Below are 23,845 nucleotides of genomic sequence, written 5' to 3' on the forward strand. Positions count from 1 at the left end.
CCAATGATTGTTTTAATAAGCCAAACTCCAGTTTTATTTGAGCTGATGAAGTGTAGGTCGGAGGCTGAACATGGTTCTATATGCCTTAACCAGGATGCTGTCCAGTAAGGCTCCAACAATTTTGTTGTCAGGTTTTTCAGCAGTAATGCTATGACCAAGCCTCTCCTTCTGATTTCTTCTTTCTGGCGAGCGAAGGACCCTTCTATATCAATGGTTACACCTAGATATTCGTAATCAGATTTGGGTTAAATTTGAATACCTCCAGGTGCCACCTCTTCTGCCGTCTTCTTTTGTTATTCACCCTCATGGTCCTTGTTTTCTTAAAGTACATTTTTAGGTTATTCTCCATGGCATATTTCTGCATTTCGTTGAGTACATCTTGAAGGCCAACATATGTGTGGCTGAGCAGCACCATGTCATCAGCATATAAAAGATTGGTCAGGGTTTTGCCTCCTAGCCTGGGTGCATGTGCGTTACTGATTTTAAGAGCTCGAGGGAGGTCGGCCATATAGAGGTTGAACAGGGTTGATGCCAGCACGCAACCCTGCTTCAGGCCTTTGGTTGTAGGGACTTTCCTAGAGAGATGTATCCCCCCCTCCCAGTTTCACCTGGACCTAGATATCGGTATGCAGGAGTGACAGGATGTTCATGATGTCCTGAGGGATTCCCCAGTGTGCCAGCTTCACCCAGAGTTTCCCTCTCTCAACATTACCGAATGCAGCACTAAAGTCAATGAAGCATAGATGTAATTGGAAGTTGACGATCTTGGTCCGGTCAATAAGTAGAGAGAGTGCAAGGATGTTTGTTGCCGTGCCGAACATTTTGCAGAACCCAGTCTGGTTTCAGAGGGTGATGTCTGAAGTGTTGAAGGATCTGAAGTGAGTCAAATACTATCAGGATGACATGCTTTTCTTGGGAAGGATGAGCAAAAACATAACTTAAGAGTATGAATGGTTCTGGAAAAACTGCTGACTTTGGGGCTAACTCTTAAAGAAAAGAAATACAAATTTGGTTTGCTGGAAGTGAACTATCTTGGACATTTGATCACAGGGTCAAGATGAAAGGAGGAATTGATTGCCTGCGCGTCTAAAGGGTTGAAGAATTCAGAAAAAAATATTCAGTCATGGAGTGAGAAGCTTTGGATATTTAAAGGGCATTGAAAACATTCAAGAATTTTGTATGGGGCATGAACTTTATAGTTTGATCAGATTACAAACCTTAAAGGGAGTTTTTTTAAAAATGGTCTGGATGCTATATCAGCGCAGATTAGAAGGTGGATCATATCCCTACAAGATTTCAGTTTTACTGTTGAATACAATTAAGGAGCTAAGAATTGCTCTGCAGACTGTCTCTCTTGATTAGTGAGAACAGGTGCATAACGTAGGAATTGATGATGTTCTAAGTGAGATAGAAATTGCAGTTTACAAAATCACTCTGGTGCCATCTCTGAGAGTGAATGGATGGGTGAAATAGAAAAGGATGACATGTTAATGGGTGTCACAGAGGCAATCAAGGGTAAAAAGTCGAAATCTCTTGGTAAACCTTACTTGAGGATGAATTGTCAGTGGTTAAAGGCTTCTTGTTGAGAGGAATCAGACTGATCCCACAAGTGGATTTTAGAGACAGCCTCATTTCTTTAGCGCATAAAGGTCATATGGGAATAGTCAACACCAAAGAAAGTTTGTGTCCTGACTTCTGGTGGCCAGTGATGGATTTGGGGGTGGGTGGGGAGGTGTGTGAGATATTGTGTGGAGTGCTATAATATAATAGAGATAAAGGTCTAGCACCTAAACAGATACTTTTGGTTTGCAGGAAATTTCCAGAGCATCCGTGGGATGAGGTTGGGATGGATATATTGTAGGACCTTTACGTAGGGATCATAAATTTCCATACCTAATTGTCCTCCTAGATTTATATTCAGGATGGGTGTAAGTAAGTTGTCTACAACATATTTTAGCAGGATTAATTTCATGTGCAAGGTCTTTAAGCTAGAGAGAGAGCTTTCTTAGGTCATTCTTGACTGATAATGGACCACAATTCTGTTCGAGTAAATTTGAGACATACATTGAAGAGTATGGAGTGGTATACTAACAGTGTTCAGTATATCACTCCAAAATGAACGTTGTTGTTGAAAACTCAATAAAACTCTTAAAGAGAGTGTTCTATTAGCCAAAGCAAATAACTTGAACTAGAAAAACATTTTGCAGGATCACATCACTGCATATCAAATGTTGCCTCACTCCTTCACGGGAAAGACCAGGTGCATGGTTGAAAGTCAAGATTTCAGGTTAAAACATGAAGGTGGTTGAGTGTTAGAGAATGGAGATCCTGACCTTACCTGTAGGATTGCATCACTGAGAAGTGATAAATCTAAATAGTAACGGGATGTTTCAATGTATTATTGGTGTTTTCTTCTTTGTTTTTAAGTGTTTAAATTGAAGGATTATACCCTGTCTGTTCAAGTCTAGGGCAGGGTGCCGACAGTAAGTTATTATTTTATTTATTTCTGGTTCTTTAAAATGTTTAAATACACATTTGGTAAACTGCGGTAATATATATAGTATTCAATCTAACTCATCTGTAAGAAGGGAGATGTGTGGTATTGCAATGGTCGATGTTCTGAAATGTAAGGGAGAGGCAGTTGATGCTGTGCGGCAGACTGGCTGTGGTGTATTGAATAATCCTAGACATCAAATCTTTTGTGCATGTGTGTAATTATATGCCACATTGGGGTTTCTCTCCCCAGAAAATGTTTAAGAAATGTGGTCAGATAGTGCATTACAAACCATACTTTTCACATTAAATTTCTAAAAAGCCAGTGGGAAATTAAGAAACATTGAAATACTTTTATGGTTGTGCCAATGAAGCTGAATGCTTACCACAAGTTGGTCTCTTTTATTCAAACTTTGACATGGGGCCCGAATTTGATTAGAATTACTTCCAGTGTGCCATTGCCATCTTATACCAAGGGAGCCCCTGTTGTGACTTGCTGTGTTTTCTTTCCTAATCTCTTAGGTTCTTTAGTCTCTTCTCCACTAGCCCCTTGAATACCCCCGGAACCTCCCTCCTAGCCCCCTCGCTGGTCCCAGAGGGCATGTTGCCCCTCTTAGGCCCTCTCGTCCTACCAACTGCACTAGAGTTCTCTTTTGTGCCTTATTATGACAAAATGTTGCATCCCCTGCCCTGTTATCTAACCCACACCGCCAGAGTTCTTATTTTTGCCCTAATTGGCCATCCTCCTCTCCTTTATCCTTGTTGCTCATGTAGTTGATGTACCTGGTATTCTCATTCAAAATCTCGCAAGAATTCCAAGTTCCAGTGAGATGTTGCTATCATCATGGGTGTGGTCACTTAGTGTGCCCTATAAATACCATGCCCAGTCCCCACACCTCAGCTTGACTTCGAGGATTTGTCTGGGAGTAGGAGCTCGAGGTCTCACAAATCCAGATAATCTTACTGCTGAAGGGAAGGACACAAGTGCACAGAGGACCACCTTGAAACATCTTTAAAAATCTGTAAATAAACTATTGAGATTAATGAGGCTATGGCCAGGGGGACAAGGGCCTGCTACAACAGCTCTGAAACAGCAAGGCCAAGCTCAGGAAATTCAAATGAGACATGAACAGACAAAACGAAAATGAATTCTGGGCCAAACTCTATCACAATTCTAAAGGAAACAATAGTGCCCAATTCTGGCTAACGATAAACAAAATCTTAAAGTCAGCACACGGTGGCTTGACCTCGCATTTCACAAAAAACACTTGGACACTATATTTAGAATCTCACTTTCACCAACAGACATCTGTACTTCTGGCATTCGAGGACAGCCAGCCAGTATCTTTAACCCAAACTGTGATGACTGCCGTAGTCGAGGCAAAAGAATTCAACGCCACCAAGGTCATGGAACAAATCTCCAAAGGGAGGAGAGATGGAACACCCAGGCCAAACGGAATTAAACCAGCTCTTTTTAAACAAGATCCAGAATATTGGTCAGAAATCCTTACTCCTCTCTTTAACTCTGTTAGCCAGTTTGGTTAGCTCCCTGCATCATGGAAGGGCTCCATTATTACACCAATTTACAAAGCTGGAGACAAAACCCAACCAAAGAACTATCACCTGATTGCACTGTTAGACGTTGAGGCAAAATATTTTGCGGGAACTTAACTATCAGAGCTGCAAGAATGGGCAGCAGAGCACAACAAAATTCCCCCTTGTCAAACAGGCTTTTCCAGGCAGACCGGCACCACAACGAATCTTTTAGCGATGTCATTACTTATCAACAAGGCAAAATTAACCAAACAAACTTTGCATTTCTGCTTTGTGTACTTCAAGGCGGCATTTGACAACATTAACCATGCTAAGCTGTGGAGAAAATTGGCTCTCTGGGAGATTCCCTCGCCCCTTCTAAATCTTCTGATACAATTACACTGCAATACATGGCTACAGGTTAAGCTAGGCAACGGCTCCGACCTTTCAAAGCACATACTAAAAACAAAGGGCCTTAAACAGGGTACCAACTCTTTTTAACCTTTATACAGCAGATATGACATTGGCACTAAATGACTGCAATGCGCATGCCCCTTGATTAGAGGGAGAAGCCACCTCCAGAGTGTCGTATGCGGACGACGTTGTTTATCAAGCCACACTCAAGTTGGATTGCAGCGGCTACTTTAACACACTGATTGACTATGCAGCTGCAAATCATCTGGAAGTTAACATCAATAAAACTAACACCCTGACAATAAACGGCAAAAAACGGTATTATGCTTGGTTCTTGGGCAAAATTCAGATTGTGAATACCACCGAGTACAAATATCTAGGTGTTAAAGTTGACAAGGGCGGCCAATTTGTACAACAGCTTGAGACTATAAAAAGGAAAGGGATGATGATCGCTACAACGCTAGACAACTTAAAATTGACTGGACCAACTTTTTTACCACTGCTCGTGTTGCGCAAGCAAAAATCCCACCGTCCATCAACTACGGCAGCGAAGTGCTGAGAGGCAGGGACGCCTCATTTTTGGATACCACCTTGGCAAAGGCATATAGAGTTATGCTGAACCTCCCGCCATACACCCCGCCTGCACAGATCCGACTCGAGTTTGGACTAACAAAGCAACTCCTCGGAAGGCGAGGCTCGTACATTAAGTGCTGGCATAAAATCAAGAAATCACCCAGGAACACATTGAACCATTGACTTTGGAAGGAACTGTGCAATATATCCATCTCACTGGCCAAAGCCTATTTGGAGGAATCACTGGCCAATACAGGTTTAGCCGAACTATGGGAAGTTCCAACAATGCACTCGCACTTTAAGGTTATTGTGAATAAGGTTATCAAGAAACTTTCCTTTAATGAGGACAAGGCCACCCTATCACACAGGAGCCATGAATGGATGACTCTGAGCAGCTACAAACTATTTGGGCCACATGCATACTTCGACCTGGGATACTCCAGGAAGTCAAAAGAATTCTTTTCGAAATACAGGTTAGGAATCCTTCCTGCTATTCCACATCTTCCAGCGTGGCTGAGAGAACTGCGGGAAATTATGCAGGCTATGCTGAGATGGAAACGAAGATATTGAACATTTGATATGCTCCTGCACTAATCTAAAAGAGGGAAGGGCAGACCTCCTCAAAAGCCACTTTAATGAACGAGGCATACGGACCCGGAGACAGGCAGTGCTTGCTTGCTTCAACCCAAGTGACCCGCAGCTAAATGGGAAGTTAGTCAAGTTCTTGAAACTAGTGGCATCTAAGCAAGGCCCGGTGTAATCCTGTGTGAACTAAAAACAACAAAATCTTAAACCTTTTGGAAATGTAACTTGTGCACAGACTCTGATGGCTTAGAGAAAAATTGCCACTCCGGGAACTGTGCCCTACACGAACATTTCTGAACTTTTAATAATAGATTAGAATTTTATAAGAGCATTGATTGCAAAGGGTAATCAATCGAAAACGTTTTATCAGAGTGTATTTTTGTAATGGTTTTAATTAATCATAAACAATAAAAATTACTTACTTACTTACTTACAGATGATCTTACCTGCCTTGAAGCTTGCAGTGTCTTACTGGGCTGATACTCCATCCAGCACCTGAAAGAAAAGAGCAAGAACATTAGAACCAGAACTCAACCTTAGTCTTCAACTAGAAAGAAGGTCAGTGCACTGAACCTAACAACGAACAACAGATTATTTTCTTTTCTGATCATCAGAAAGACTTATGCAGGATGTTTGCCGCTAGCTAAAGAACTGTGTGACTTTTTTTAAAGGCTTGAGCGTTTCTTCCCTGAATCTTTATGAAAAAATAGAATTGGAAGACTAAAACCAAGACCCAAAATAACTGTATTCCTTGGTGAGTGCAGTAAACAATTTTGAGAGCGCATTAACAATCCTGGTTGGTAGTTATTTTGTTGTTCACTACATAGATCCTGGAGTGGTAAAAGCCCAATCCCAGGGAAAACCCATCCTCCTTGGTGGCAACAAAGCCCCGATTCAACTCTTGTTCAATCAGGAAAAATCATAGCTCAGCACCATCCCAAATTTCCCAAATCCCCTTCCCCTGGGAAGCAACTGTCAGTACTCGTAGCCATCTGTGTGTTGAGGTTTGCGTCACCTGGGACTGGTAGGACTCTTTTCGCTCCCCCAGATGCCTATCATTTAGGTTAGTGGTTATTGACAGTCCCATTATGGCAAGAATTATGTAAAATATGCTAGTACCAGAATGTTGCAATTGATGCTGGCTTATGCCTTGAGTGATATAGATACAACAGGATAGCCACGAGTCTAGACAGCCCAAACAAGCCCTCAGCACAGGCAAAGACCTTAAAACTGTAATCAACAATAACCCTTAATAATGAAAATCCTTAAAAAAGGACAGATTCCCATCATTCACCAAGGTGACATGCTTCATCATCTGCGATCTCCTCCTGGTTGCAAACCTGGTGCAACCAAGGGCTACAACCCCCTCACTGAGAGGGGGGAGCTCAGGGATGTTTTCAAAACAATCTAGAGTTGCTAGGATTTCCTAAGATCCAACAGATGAGAGGATTTATAATAAATGTGAGCGATGGGCGCAGTGCGAAAATATATGAAGTGAAAATAAAATTCGGTAACAAGAGAAAAAATAGGTTTATTTGTTATCTCTTGAAAACCAAATTAAAAACAGTGCAATTGCAGTTTTGACATAATAACTGCATGAGTCCAAAAACAGGGTCTACATGTTTCAGCCATATGGATTATATATAATTCATGCCTTCCTCAGGACCTCAATCTAATATTGGTACTGCGTAGTGACAAAGTAAAAGTGACAAAATTAATAACTCAAGGTTGTCACTAGACCTTTTTTCTGTTTTCTTAAACATCACCCCTTTTCTCTTGCAGGTGCCATCAGCACTCTGTAATTCACGGATGACCTAGAAACCAGGTTATAAGGTTGTATTTGTTCCAACCTTGAGTTGTTAACTCTAGATTCTTTTGAAAACATCCCTGATCTCCCCCCTCTCAGTGAGGGGTTGTAGCCCTTTGTTGCACCAGGTTTGCAACCAGGAGGAGATCCCAGATGATGAAGCACGTCACCTTGGTGAGTGATGGGAATCCATCCTTTTTTAAGGACTTTCCTTATTAAGGGTTATTGTTGATTACAGTTTTAAGGTCTTTGCCTATGCTGAGGGCTTGGTTAAGCTTACTGGACCCGTGGAACTCCTGTTGTATCTATAGTTACTTGATTGGAATATATCTATGCTTGGTCTTTAAACGTTCCCTGAGACCTCCTATTACTGTGTGTTTTTTTTTTTTTATGCCTTGAGTGCCCCATATATAAAAAATGTCCTTCAGTACATCAGGGCCCACCGTTTCTCATAGCCGCACCCAAATATACCACGGTTACCTTTCTTGAGGCCAAAAATGAACTCCTCTGACATTTTGCCATAGTTATCCATATACAATGAAATACCTCCAGTGTGTCAAGACCTAATTTCTCCATGGGTGTCCGCATATTCCCAAAAATTACCTCTAGTATGCCAGGGTCACAGTTTACCGCAGGTGCTCCCCTTATGCCAAGAATACATTCTAATATGCCAGTGCCACAATGTTGCCATTGATGCCCTCATGGCCCAAGAATAACCTTAAATATAACATGGTGAGCAGCAGACTCACAAGCCTCACACACACTTCCACAAACACTCTCAATGACTTAGTCATTCCCCTCACTCACTCCTCACATTCCCTCACTCACTTTTCCTCATTCTCACCCATAATTACTAGATCACGTTATCTCCCACTTATTCATTCTAACTCAGTCACACTCCCACATTCACATACACACACTCATGTTTTCACACTGACTCTCATTCACTCTCACTCACTCTCACTTCATCACTCTCACTCCCTTATTCTCACTAATACTCACTCCCACTCACTCTGCCATGGTTTGTGGCAAATTCATAAGCCTTGTACAATCACACACACACTCTCACCCACTCACTCCCTCGTTGCACTCTTTTTAACTCACTCACAGTCTTTGCATTTGCTCACTTACTCACACTCATTCTCATTTGTACTCACTAACTACTTCTTGTTCATTATAGCTTACTCACACTCCCTCATTCACACTCCCATGTACTCTCACTCACTGATTGTCACTCTCACTTACATACGCACAATCACTCTCATTGTTTGACACTCACTGTCTCTTACTCTCTCTCTCTCAGACTGCCTCACGTGCTTACTTTCCATCACCCTCACTCCATCAGCTTCACTAGCTTTATCTTACTCATGTGCACTTACTCTGTCACACTCACTACCACTCATTCTTATTCACTATTACCGACTCACAGAAACACACACTCACAAACACACTAAAACTCACTCTTTCACTTAGTCTTTCACTAATTCACATGCAAGCTCATTAACTCAAAAACATACACTCATTCACTCACATTTCCACATGTACACAGAGCTACAACACTTTTTTTTATTTTTGCTTACAGTGCTTTCTCTGTTGGCAGCCTCTTCATGGCCGAACAGAAATGCAGCCTTCAACATGGGAACCACCAATAAATGATTCATGAGCTACAAACAATGTGTCAGACAGAGAATCAGGGACAGCATTAATGAGTGTAAAATCCACCTCAAGCCCTACCCCAGCTTCTGCCAAGAATCACACACCACTCCATCTGCAATGTGAGTGAAATTTGCATAATCTGTTTTCATGTAATGCCATGACATTTTGGGAAAATCATACAAAACCATGCTTGATTACGCAAAATGCAAATCTGTCATTTATCTCCACTTCTTACCAGAAAATGCAACCTTGCATCAATTTTTAATGCATAGACATATTTAATGCCAAAAACATAATGCGAAAACACAAGTGTCGGGAACCGCAGTTGCTTATGTTCTGGCCGTTTGCATTGTTCCTGTGCACTCACAGTAACATTTTACTGTAGACAGCAGGCAAATATGCAACATGATGTAGTGGTGTAATTTCATGAACATCATGTGAAAAGAATGTGAATTACATTGGCGTAATTAAAATGTCACCCACGCCTAACAGGGATGGAATGATGTGCTCTAAGACTGCCCCTTTTTACTAGATATATTGGGTTACCTGAAGCATGCACAGGATGGATACTAAATTAAACCAGTTGCGCTTGTTTTAGGGGACCATAGTTTACTTCCACCCCTCAGACATCTGAAATTCTGACATCTACTTACAGAGTACAGTGTTTTTAAATAGCACTCTGTAGATGGATGGTGTCTCAGCCCCCCTTCCTCCTCCAGTCATCAGGAGTCTGGAGAAGCCAATAGGGCTGACCTGTACACCTGCATTGTTATAAAATCTGACTTTTATATGTTTTCATGTTACATTGTGTGTGAGGTTTGAGCGTTACTACACCAGTCTCTCAATCAATGAACATTAGGTTTTAACAGAGGTCTTAACATCTGCTGTTTTTGACAGTTCATCCGCATCTGCTAAACTCAAGTTGAGGCTGTTTGTTTTACGGAAGTGATGGACTTAGAGGGACTTACTGTGAGTTAATAACTACGTGTCCTGTAAGTTGATGCCTGTGAGTATATTCTTTTTAAGTATATGCCTCTGATTAAAGGCGTGTCTCTTAAAATGTCCACGAGTGAGTGCCTAAAATTTGAAATGAGTCCTTGTGAAAATGTTTCCTTACACCAGAGTACCAAAGACATTGCTCATCATTTCGAGTTCAGTAGAGTAGGACATCTGAGATACATTGCAGTACTCCAGCCCCACCAAAAGTGTGATGCCCCATCCCATTTAGAGGTGGGGAACCACAAAGTTCCAGTAGCACAGCCTCAGCAGGCTCCACTGTCAGAAACCAGTGACCTAGGTGGCCACTTGACCCTCAGGGGCAATAGGACATGGCCACCACCACTCATTTTCCCGCCTCTGTTCTGCAATGGGTGACATGGTGGACCAAGACTGGGCAAACAAACAAGGGCCCAATGTGAAGGTGAAACCCCTTTTTGAGTCCGCGTGAATTTTGTTTTCCTTGTTAACAACAATTCCCTACATTGGGTGATTGTTTCTAAAAGGTACAAGAGAGAATACCAAATGGATTGAATAAATATGGTGACCAGCTCACCATTTAATAGTAATGAAAGTCCATCTGCAACTTAGAAGAATGCACTTTCATTGTAGACATACTGTCCATGTCAGGAGAGAAATTCCTGACATAGCATACAGTTCTCCACTGGCGGGGTGGCGAGGATGGTCTCTACAAACCCAGCAGACTGGTAGTGTGTCCATAAAACTCAAATTGCCCCAATGGTCTTTAAATATATTCATGACTTGCTTAAGTGCTTGTGATTGTCAGGAAAGCCCATCTAAATGAGAAAGTCCCTATCAATTGCACGAAACAATCTATTCTTTGTACTTCTCGACTCTATTTAATGATGTCTCTGCCATTCATCAATGTGCATGTTTTAATCTGTGTGTGCCTCCTGTGTGTGCTGTCCATCCTGTATGTGTGTGCGTTTGTATGCATGCCTGTACATGTCCTTCCTTTTAGCATGTGTTTTGTAGACCACCAAGCCCTCTTGTGGTATTGGCAATATATATTTGATGTGGATATTCTGGTCTTTTACATCTCCCTGTAGGACTAACCTTGTGTTTTAGACTAGTCTGACGCAGACACTTGCTATCCACTCTGTACTACGCCAGATTGTTTTGGGCTCCTTAGGTGATATGGGCCTTCTGTGTCAAGGTATTGACAATGCCATGATGGAGGGTTTCTAGGACAGCCTCTGGATCTGTGGCAGCTGGAGGTGGTGAGCTGACTCATGGCTTCTGGTGTCTAGCATCCTTCCATATTTGCACTAGGTGGGGCATCTTAGAAATATATATTGATTTTCAATGCTTTGTGTGTGGCAAGCAATTTGCCTCAACAGAAGATGTATCGTTACTCTTACTAGTGCAAATTAGAAAAGGAAGGGTGCTGTTGATAAGGGCTATAATAATTGGATAACTTGTAATAGCATTAAGTGTTGATTTTGATGTGGGGCGGAATTCCTTCCGCCCAACACCTACTCAGTCATGGACCGACCAAAACCCAGTCGGCAGTCCCGACCACCTCATTCTTTTATTTCACTATGGGAGCATGAATTACAGCCATAAACCAGCTGTAATGCATGCTCCCATAGTGAAACAGGAGGTGCGGTTCATTCCTGCACCCCATGGCAGGCACCACGAGATGCAGGGATCAACATGTGGGTGGCTCCAACCAGAAGGCCATGCAACAAAGGGGGCCCTGCTGTGGGCTCCCAAACACGCTTTCTGACATGGAAACTGTTCATTATAATCCCAAGGGTGGAAAGTCCTGCCCTTGAGATTAATAGCCAGCCTCTGACAAACGTACAGGCTCTCCGAGCCAGTCTGAAGACAGCCGGAAAGACCGGCTGGTTTCCTTTCCGACCACCTCTATCATAATGAGGCGATCGGAAAGGAAACTGAGCGGACCATTACAATGCGGCCTTAAAGGCTCTTTACGGGCTGCATCGTAATCGGCCCCTAAGTGTACACATCTGTAAATGCAGTGATTTTAAAGATGCCATATATGTAGTGAGTAACTTATGCAATAAATCACTGTCTTACCATCTGTTGCACCAACAATATCAGCATCCAATTTGTCATGCTCAGATATTTCTTTCTTCATAAAGAAATAGCTACTATGATCAATTAAAACAAACACAGTGCCCACGGTTGCTGGCAGGGGCAACAGCCCTCATATTTGGGAAACACCATTTGCTTTTCCTAAACATACTTTGAATCAATGCAAGAGAGAAGAAAACACATAATGGGGAGAGAAGGTGAAAGAGAAAGCCGGGCAAGCAGTGACAAAGGGAGAAAGAATGGATTAAAAGGACCATGCAATAGTGCAAGAAAGAGTCAGGGAGTGTCTGGGGGTGGATTCAAGAGGAATGAGGTGGAATCAAGACTATGTAGCCTCGGGATTCTACGTCCCGACCTTCTGTTAGCATCGACAATGTGCTTCAGAACAAAACTTCCCACGTTTGATTTTGCAAATTAAGCTTTGCAATAATCCAAAGTTATAGAGCACCCTGGAGTGCCTGAACACTAAAATACTTCCCCTACTCAAGACGCTGATATTGTAGCCTTAGAGTCTGCTGTAGCGGGCTCTACTGGCCATTAAAGGCCCGCTCCATCATTTCGGCTCGGGCCTTTAACAAGGGAGCTGGTCTTTCATGGACTGAAGAGCCCCCTAAGGAGGGCTCTAAGGCTATTAGAACATTATGCCCTTAAAAGGCAGGATGGTCTAATTTGTAAAACAAAGGTCTCACGGAGTCTTAGGGGTTGAAATCCCCTCAAGCTCGGTGATGCCTTTGTTAAATGTGGAATGTTGATGCTCCGGGCTTCTACTGGACTTTAGAAGCCCAGAGCACTCTATTGTTTTCAATGAAGCACCCAACATTCTAATGTTCTAATATATGTAAACACATGTTGTCATATTACTTTCAGAGGACTATGATTCAAGATTCTTTGTAAGACATTTACTTATTTTTGTTGAACATTTTTCAAGGATGAACTCTTTACGTGCACAATTATCTTTACCTAATTCTTTTTAAACATGGTATATCTACATTTAGGTGCCGATTCCGATCCTGTAAAACCCGGGTACTAATGGTCGTACGGAGCGTTTTCTCCGTACGACTCGTACCCGGGAATTCCACCGTACAAACCAGCAAGCACAATTCGTACAGAAATACCATTTCCGTACGAATTGTACAAAACACCGTACGGCTAAAATATACATACAATTCTGATCCTGAACAGCGCGTACGCGACGTCCGCACGGAGTCAGGCAGCGTTTTACGGACCAGCAAGTACGATTCGTACTTACAGCACTCCGCACGGCTATATTTTTACGGGAGCCAAAAAGTGCCGGAAAAGCGAAGTACACTGCGATGCATGAGGAAAAGAGGGCCCGCTACGTGACGTACACGCCATCACCCACATCGTACGTGTCATCATGTACGGTGCGTACCCCAACATGGCATATGTACGGCCCGTACCCCCCACCCCCCGTATGTACGGCACGTACCCCCACCCCCATATGTTCGCACCGTACCCCAGGCGTACCCCCACCCACGTATGTTCGCACCGTACCCCAGGCATACCCCCCACCCGCGTATGTTCACACCGTACCCCAGGCGTACCCCCCACGCACGTATGTTCGCACCGTACCCCAGGCATACCCCAATCCTCACGTATGTACGGTCCGTACATACGCGAGGATTGGGGTACGCCTCGGGTACGGTGCGGACATACGCGGGTGGAGGTGGGAGGCTGGGGGGGGCGTACGACTCGTACCCCGGGCACAAGTGTACTCGGGGTAGGGCTCGTACAAAGTTCACTCAGTATGGAGCCTTTTCCATCCGCTTGTGTTTTCGGACGGGCGGTACGGATCGTACTTGCGCGCTCGGACTTCAGTTTTACGATTTGTAAGTAACGTAGACTTTTCCCGAGGCGATTCGTATGTATTTTCCACGTACGAATCGTACTTCGCCATTTGTATGGGACTTGTACGATTCGTACAGAAAAAAAAACGGATACGAGTCGTACGGAAAAAAAAACCAGGATCGGAATCGAACCCTTAATGAATTCTGCAATACTTAATTTTCTTCACTGCTCATTGTACTAGACTTTTCTCCCCAAAACTTGCCACACTCAAGCAAAAAACATCCTTCATGTTTTCCTAGTAATTCTCGGCAGTGTTCTGCCTCAATTAAGCACTTGCTATGAACATACCAGTGGACAGATACATTCTCTTCTGTCCAAATGTAACCTCAATCAATAGCCTTCAAGCTTCTTTTAGTGTATTTCATTAGTGTAATCGCTTCTCATTAATTACTGGATTTCCTGATTAGCTGTCTAGTCAATTTGTCAGTTAGCATTGAATGCAAGACCTGAGAAGCTGCACGTTATCTTACAGTAAGTGAATCACATTCAGTCCTTAGGTATTTACTGATGTTTGCCTACTAGACTTTTATATTAATTGAATACCTCGACCTTTAATTAGCTGTAGTCTCTTTTATGAGACATGGATGTGTTTTGCTAGCCTAAGGTGATGTAAAACTTATTTTGCTTAAAGCATGCATTGCTTGATGTTCAGAGAAAGGGGAACACCCACCACTGTAAAAAGATGGTTGTTATTATGCCAGAGGTCAGTATGTGTTGTGCATTCTGGTATGAATTGTAAGAAATATGTCTTCATTTTTTTTTTACAATGCCGTGATGAACTTCCTCTGGTCTAACTGTATAAGCAGGTTCATATTCTTCAAACTGCCAAATAAATCTCCAAATCTCAAATCCTCAGATTGACAGGTGACAAAAACAGAGATTTTTTGAGCAACTCATTATGAAATTGATATTGAAACATCCAGAGAGCATAGAACAGGTGTTGCGCCGCTGCCAGGGCGACTGCCACTGCCATTTGGGGCTCACGGTTCGATCCCCGCCCCCGGCGGCAGGTCAGCACAGCACCATAGGTAATCGTTGGCTTAATCTTGCCGACTATTCGCCCTTTACAAATACTGGATTTAACTCCAATATATTAATAATGTCTAGCTTGTTCATTTAATTCTGTATTTTTAAATTGCATTCCTTCCAATAATGGGCACATGAGCAGATGATGCCCATGTGCCCATTATGGAAAAACGGGAATTTCAGTGTAAGCAGCAGTGCATTGAAGCAGCCCTCATAATAACGAGAGCTCGCCTGTTTGGGAGGTAATGCGACCAGGAAGGCTTGGTGGGACTGCACTGATTTGTATGTGAAAGCAAGCTTTGCTATCCCTATTGTACAAACAGGCCAGTGCTTCTCTGCGGGGCTGGAATGACAGCATACAAATGTGCTGTTCATCCGTCCCCACGGCGCAGATGCAGCTCAGTGGTTCTCTCACACCCTTTGCTTGCAGTGCACGCAAAGCTTAGAATCCGACCCAGGGAGCGTCCAGTGGCACTCCCCTGGAGTCGTCCATCAAGTCAACGCGCGTTAACCTTATCCTGCTGCCAGTGGGTGAATTTAGGATTGATCCGTTTTATTTTAATTACAAAAAAGAGCTCATTTTAAATATCTCTGATTCTTCTGGTGCCGAGTCTGAAAAGAAAAAACAAATTGATTCTTTACTAGTGATTAATGCAAAGTACACAACCGTATATGTATGTACAGAAGCGCATAAGCCTCACAATGTTGGGTGTCAAATTCTCCAGTAAAGTATACTGTGTACTGCAAAATACTGGTGTGGCTAAGTCTCCATTTCTACAACAATGTAAATGATGTACCAAACGTTCCTAGTCATAAATCCTGAATAAACCCATTGTGTGTTCTGATGGTATTATACTCCCACCGCTACACCAAAAACCAGGAATGCAAGATAAATTCGCAAGGGTTTATCTTACTAAGGGGCATATTTACAGGCTGGCGATAAAAAATTATCGCTGCTTTTGCGGCCGTTTACGGCTGAAAAGCGGCGGTCATTTTATCGCCTAATTAGCAAGGCCACGCTAACGCGTGAAACCTTGCTTTAGCGTGGGGATTCCTAACGCCCAGCTTTGCATCTCTAATGAGATGCAAAGTGGGCGTTCCTGACCTAACATGACAGGAGAAATGTCGCTAAGTGACATTTCTCCTATCATCAGGCCCCACGCTATGAAGCATAGCGGCAAGAAAAGTAGCGATAGCCCGTGTTATCGCTACTTTCCTTATGCCTGCTTCAGGACTGACTAAGCCATGATATCCTATGGAAGGTGGATATCATGGCTAAGTTTGTGAGGCCCTATCAACAAGCTAACGCCACACTACGTGAGATTATCGCTGGGTTTCCAGCGATAATCTCATGAAAGGCAGTTAGCGTGAGGATTTTTATCGCTGAGGAGATAAGCGTTGCTAATAGCACGCTATCTCAGCGATAAAAATCCACGTTACCCGGCGATAATTATCCTCACGCTAAGAGCGCTGAGCAATAGTTATCGCCGGGTGTTGCTGATATGCCCCATAGAAAGTTAATCTAATTTCTAAACCATATCACACACCGCACAGATCCGTACAGGAAACCATGCATGAATGATGGTACATGTTTAGGATTGTACTGGCCGTTAACATCCAGAACATGCACATGTCCTCCACCACAACCACCATTTTTTCCGGCTAAACACGCACACTACCGAGTGTATTCCTTGAGTTCATTCCTCGAATGCCATTAAAGACATGTTTCTTTGTCCACCTGTATTCTGAAAATCCTAATTGCCTAATTAAAGCAAATGCAAAAGTAAATGCATAATTAAAGCAAAAAAAATAAAACCTTTGCTGGCTATGCCTTCTTTCACTGCTTGATATGATGAAGACAGTGTGGTACCTTAATCCACACAGGACATTACGCCGAATCGTAGCTCAACCACCTTGAGCTGCAAGATAATGAAAACAAATTATATTTTACCCTGCTCATGTTTAAGGTAATGATGTTATCTGTTTAGCTCACACATAATGCTCTAATGTGACTGCTGTTTGACCTTCACTTCTTATGTTTTAAATCAATCATATCAATCTGAAGGCATTAGTTATTGTGCCTGTAGCTTACTAGTGAGGCAAGGTTAGTGTTTTTTCACGTGTAACTATAGCATTAGGGTAAATGTACTATTTAACACGGTAACCCAGCTTGTGCCTGTGACCTTGCATATTGCGCTGCAATTTTCCCGAATTTGCTCGAAATTGAATATATCCATTGCTCGCAACTGAGTTGATTTTTTTTAATCTTCCCTGTTTTGAGCTGTGTTTATTTTCTACTTTGTTTGGTTATACCCTGATTTTATCCTCACATACTTGCACCATAAAAAACGTTACTTGCTCACCGCGATTTTCGCGGGTCCCCTGCCCTTTAGACTGGACACCCAGGGCCATCTTGGGGGTAGATAGTGACGGATAGCGGGCGCCATCTTGGGTTGCGCTCTAGCTGCTAGGACGTCGCATCAGACCTCTACTTAAGGCAATGACGTCTGCGCCCAGCGTTGGCGCGCAGTGGGCGTGCCCTACGCGCGCCGGAGTCGCGCCAGAGTCCAGCCCGTCTGCGCCCGTCTGCTCCCGTCTGCGCCAAGGGCGTGCCGGAGGACGGATCTGCCAGTAAATCGCCCTCACTCTGTAAAGCCAACTACGTATGTTATTCCTATACGTATAAAGACTTAGCTGCCCTCAGACCCCCCTTCACGTTGTCATCACTCCTTTTCTCCGGATGCGCTTTTGAACTCCCCGTGCTGTGAGTGTTACTCGCCATTGCGCCCCTTACCGCACTTGGCCGGCCCCTTTGCTAAGTCCATCACCACGTTTGAAGCACCTTCTACAACCATAATTGAGAGGGGTTTCCTTATTAATGTCAGATCATTAGTCAAAAATAACATAGCCTTCAGCGAGTTTGTGTCGGGTGGAAAACCCTCTTGGGTGTTTTTAACGGAAACTTGGGCCTCTGACTCCTCTGGTCCGGATCTTATAGACGCCATCCCCGAAGGCTATGCTCTTGTAAGACTGGATCGTGTGGGGCGTAGAGGAGGTGAGCTGGGGATTTTACATCAAATCTCCCATTCCTGTCGTACCACCCCGTTATCTGCTCCTTCAAATTCTCTTCAGGCCCTACATTTTGTAATTACTTCTGCTCTCGCTGCTCCCTTTGCGGGCATTTTGATCTACAGACCTCCTGGACCCAGAACTGCCTTTAGTCAGAATTTACTCTGACTAATTTATTTTAGAACCTTATTTTGGTTGTGATCATCTGATGATCCTGGGTGACTTTAATTTTCATTTGGATAATCTTGATTCCAGGGATTCCCTCTTCATTTTGGATTCTATGTCCGCTTGTGGCCTTAATCAATTGGTCAAATTTCCCACTCATCGGGCTGGTCACATCCTGGATGGGGTCTTTTCGAATGACTCTAGGATTTCGATGGGCCGGCCTATTCCTCTGGTCTGTTCCGACCATCTGGCCGTTCCTCTGGAGTTTCAGGGCCCCCCTGCTATTTCTAGGTCTTATAGTCATAGTAGAAGAGAACCTAAGCGGAATTACAAAGCGATCTCAAATAAGACCCTGGCTCCTTTGATTCCCAATAGCAAGATCACTAATGTCGGAGATGTCAGCCTGGCGGCCTGTGAATTTGACTCCTCCTTGTGTAGGGCGGTGGATATTTTGTCCCCAGTCTCTTTACGTTACATCGGCCCCCTGGTTTACTGACTCTTTGAGACGCCTTAGGCAGGGCTGTAGGAAAAAGGAGAGGCTGTGGAGGGCGAGTTGGGACTCCAAAGAAAGGGAGAAACATAAACGTTCTCTTAAAAGGTACAAGGCGGAGGTAATCAAACAAAAGCAGGATTACTTCGCTAAGTTAACTACTACTCTTTCGTCCCCCAGAGATCTTTTCTGAATTGTCGACTCTCTGTGTATCTTGCAAACTCCCAATCCTACTGTCAGTTCTCAAGATCTCTGCGATAGGATCGCTCAGTTCTTTCACTCCAAAATAGCTGATATTTATTCTGCCCTGGAATTGCAAAGGGCTTCTCTGCCCCCCCCTTCCACTCTTGTTACACCTGGCGCTGGAACTGAAAGTCGGACCATTAAGGTGAGTCTGTCTAGCTTTCCTCCGCTTGCCCTAACCCAACTGGATATGTTGCTGAGCAAGACCAGGTCGGGCTCGCCTTTGGACCCATGCCCTCTCAAAGTCTTTAAGGATTGCAAGGAAGCCTTATTGCCCCCCCTTCTGGACATTATGAATAGGGCAATATATGAGGGTGTGTATGCGGCCGTGTGGAAGAGGGCGGTGGTTAAGCCTCTCTTAAAAAAGCCTACCCTAGATCCTGAAATCCTAAAGAACTTCCGACCCATCTCATTGCTTCCGGCACCTGCCAAAATGCTTGAGACCCATCTAAATGAACATCTGATGGCTTTTCTGGATGCTTATGGGCTACTTGATCAGGCCCAGCATGGTTTTCGGAGGTCTCATAGTACGGAGTCTGCCCTTACAGTCATGCTAAATAACATTCGCAAGGAGGTGGATCAGGGCCATACTACTCTTTTGTTCCTATTAGACTTGACAGCAGCCTTCGATACCCTATCCCCAGTGACTCTGACATCTCGTCTGAGGGAGATGGGGTTGGAAGGATCGGCCCTGAGTCTTCTGGCTTCTTTTCTGGATCAAAGAGAACAGAGGGTTAAACTAGGCGAATTCCTATCTCCGTCCCTGCCTGTCCAATGTGGGGTCCCACAGGGTTCGGCTCTTAGTCCGACCCTTTTTAATATCTATGTGGCCCCACTTGCCAAGCTAACAAGATCTTATGGGATGAAGGCTATTGCTGCTTCAGAGACTGGGGAAAACTTCCCTAGAGGTTTCCCTTCTCGATACCATTATCACTTAAGTCCTGATAACGTCCCGTTAGTGAGGATTAATGATGTTGGGGATAGGGTTATTCCCAATTCGGACTGCAGACCTGCATTGGTACAAGCTGCGCACGAGGGTGTTGCGTCAGCGCACGCCGGAGTGTCCGCAACTGTGTCACTGTTGCAACAGCGTTATTGGTGGTACGGTTTGTACAAACATACACGACTTATGTCCTCAATTGTGGAATTTGCCAACAAATAAAGCCGTCTACGGTGGCACGTCCACCACAAACGCAGCTGCACATTTCTAATCAACCACTAGCGTGTGTTTATTTAGATCACTGCGGTCCTTTTTCCTCGGACACTGCGTACAAGTATATCTTGGTTGCAGTAGATTCGTGCACACGTTTTCTTTGGGTGTAGCCACACAGGAGTGCTGACGCCAGGACTGTCATCAAAGCATTGCGTGTCTTTATAGGGAGTTTTGCATGTGGCACCCTTCACTCTGATCAGGGCCCTGCGTTCGCCTCTAAGGCTTACAAAGAAGCTATGAGAAGTTTGGGGGTCCAAGTCAAATTTTCGTCTCCATATCGGCCTGAGGGCAATAGTGTTGTGGAACGAATGAACCGTGACCTAAAGCAATCATTGACGGCCCGGGTGTTAGGTACTGGCAAAAACTGTCTATCCCATTTGTATGACGTCCAGCGTGCACTTAATAATCTCCCTAGAAGGTCTCTGGGTGGGAGGACCCCGTACATGATGCTCTTCGGAGTTCGAATGTTTGTCCCTGACCTTGAGGGTCTCGACATGGCGGCGGCAGCCGCGCCTTTTGACTTAGATGACCACTGTACTGTCTTACAGAATCTTCAAGAAACAAGAGACACTCTAGCAAAAGAGCACGTATCTTCTGCGACCGAGGCTGGACTTCAGATTCCGATAGTCGGCTGGCTACCCCGAGTTGGTGATCTGGTCCGTGAAAAGGTGGAGAAGAAGAAGGAGTTTGGACCCTCTTATCGTGCACCAGTGCCGGTGCTTGGAGTTGAGGGTACCCGCACAATTGTTTTGCCTCCACTTCCTGGTCACAGAGACAACAGGTACATTTCGGTTGACAATGTCAAGCTACACAGGGTGGCCGATACTCCATAGTCTGACACCTTCAGTTTCTTGCCCTTCAATGATGCGCAGTGCTGTTGTGGTGCGACCATCTGACGTAGTACCTGAGGTTGCCATTGAAATGCAAGTACTTTCTGATTCTGCTGTTTCACCTGCGGATGGTGCTTTACCTGATGATGCTGAATATTCATATCCTACTGATGTCCCATTGCCCCTTTTGCATTCAACTGACATTGTCCAGTCTAATTCTTCCTTTGGAACTGAATCATTGACTTCCACTGCCCCTTCCAAATTTTCTAAATTTTTTGCCTGGTTCAAGAGACAATTTTTGGTTCCTCCCTGGATTTACATCTGGCTGGTGCTCATTTGCATTTTTTTATTCATGTCCATTGGTTTTGTGGTAGTGTTTTTTAGGTTGATAAATGGACACTACCTGAATGAACGTTCTACAATTAGATTAATTAATGGAACTTTGGCCCCACATTCATCGTCGCACATCATGAAGAGGGACCAGACCTTTGTGAACATCACCGCCTGGCCTGTTCATGATGGAATAGCATGGGATACAGTTAAATTTCAAATTCATGGGCCCACGGAAGTGATAAATGTGCCATCTGTATATCGTGTTTCTATGGGTGATGTGGTTAAGCTAGACATTCGATCTGACGATTGGGATGTTAAAGCTATAGAGACACTGTTTTCTGATTTAAAATACTATGCCACATTTGATACTGAGGATTTGTATTTGAATAATGAAAACTATGCAGAACAGTTTTGTTATCAACATTATGGCACACATTTTCTTCATAGGGCAACCACATTTCGTAGTTTAGTCAATTTTACGCAGTGGGAACATTGCCCTGCCCCGAAGGTTGGTAGTTCAAAAACAATGGTCGGAAAGTTTTCATATTTTTCAGATTTCGGTGTATCCAATAATGCTTCTTTTTATTTTAAGCTTAAGGACGAACCTGTTTCAAAGGTGCGTTTGACCCACACTAGATTATTGTTTTCCAAGTCCTTTATGGACGATTTGGCAATTGGAGGGTATGACGTTTGGAAACATACTATTGATCTCAAGTCGGTCTGGGGAACTAAATCTTGGCAAGTACAAGGTACAGAAGCTTTACATCGTGCCTGCCTCATCCCAAACCACATGTTATTTTTAAATTCTACTATTTTTCAGACAACCTGTTTTGGATTGGCTATCTCAAAAAAATTAAATTCCCCCTCGATCCCGGATCTGAGAGCTTATCCTGGTTGGGAAAATCACACAGATCTGTCCCTTACTATGTTGCAGTCTTTAGTTTCTAATTCCACCTTCAATATTAGTGCATTAGACCCTGCAGGTTGGTTAATATGGCAGAAAAGTTTGGATACCTGTCAACGTAGATTTTTGGGGTTAATTCCCGGGTACATACAGGATAGAGTAGACCCACGTTTTCTGTCCTCACACACTGTCACTACTTACTCGGTAGGTAAATTGTGCCAGTCATGGTTGCAACATTCCACATTAGATTCTGTTAAAATTCACTTGTCACGTTTACATGAAAAAATTGATTTGAATGATTTTGTTAAAGGTCCAGCATTGGGAAGATCCAAAAGATGGGTGTATGCTGTTTACAACGAAGTATGGAAGTTGTCCCAGATTGAGGCTGCCTCCAGACTCCGTGCTATTGACCAAGCCAATATGGAAAAAGTGTTGGCAGTAATAGATAATAGTATTAATACCTTATCTTCAAGAGTATATACATTAGATAACATTGTTTCATCTGTTGTAGATATTGTCCAAGACGATGTGTCGGTTTTATATCATGGTCAAAATCAATTGCGATCGATTATGCAATTTGCTTGGACTTTGCAGACGTTAAAGGCGGGGAAAGTACCATGGGATTACATGAATATTTCGTCTTTATTCCGCCCATTTAATCTGTCAGCAAAACAACAATTCATGTCCATGAAAGATGCTACATATTCGCTACTGCATATAGAAAAATTAGAACCTTTGCCTTTTTCTGTTGCTGAGTCGGATTATGCAGTGTGGCTCGTACATGGAATGGTAACTTTACCAATTTCTATGTATAAGTTTAGTTCGTGCATGAAACATTATGCCTTAGGCAGGTTTGAAAAACTTGGTTCTGCCTTCTTGCATGAAGTCTGGTCTCTCCCATTTACATATCGTTGTGAGAGAGACGGCAAAGAAGTTTATTTGAAGGGTGAGGAGTGTACGTCTGCTCCTGATCATTCTGTAGTATGTAGACATATCCAATTACATGGATCGTGTAATATGAATGCCCCTAATTTAGCTTGCGTTTTGAAGGGAATTCCTGTGCCAGTTATAACGCCGTCATTTACGCTGCTTGCTAATGGTAGTTATCTGCTTCTAAATAGTGAGGCTTGCTGTGGGATGTTAGCAGGAATTCCCTATATTGTTTCAGTTTCACGAAGAGTAGTTTGCTGTAATAACGTGCTTTTCCCACCCCCGCAAGGCCGACTGGATATATCCATCTGGCCGACGATTCCAACCTTGAAAGCAGAGTTCAATAGGATGAGCAGAATAAGGGCTCTTTTGTCTCAAAAGGAGGTTGCGTTGACTTCGTCACGAGAAACATTTCTCCTTCAAGTTGCGAACACTCGCACGGAAGTTCAAGCGCTTTTGAATACTGACCTCCCCCTACATTTTGGCACACTAATACACACTATCTTCAATGCTTCTTCTACGACTGGTCTGGTGCACTTTTTTAAAATTGTAGGCTCTGGCCTTGTGACGTCTTTCCAGTCTATCTTTGGTGTAATACCAGCTATTTTTCATTCTATTTTTTCTGGGGTCTTCG

Source organism: Triturus cristatus, chromosome 1_2, assembly GCF_964204655.1.
Source record: "Triturus cristatus chromosome 1_2, aTriCri1.1, whole genome shotgun sequence".
Lineage (NCBI taxonomy): Eukaryota > Metazoa > Chordata > Amphibia > Caudata > Salamandridae > Triturus > Triturus cristatus.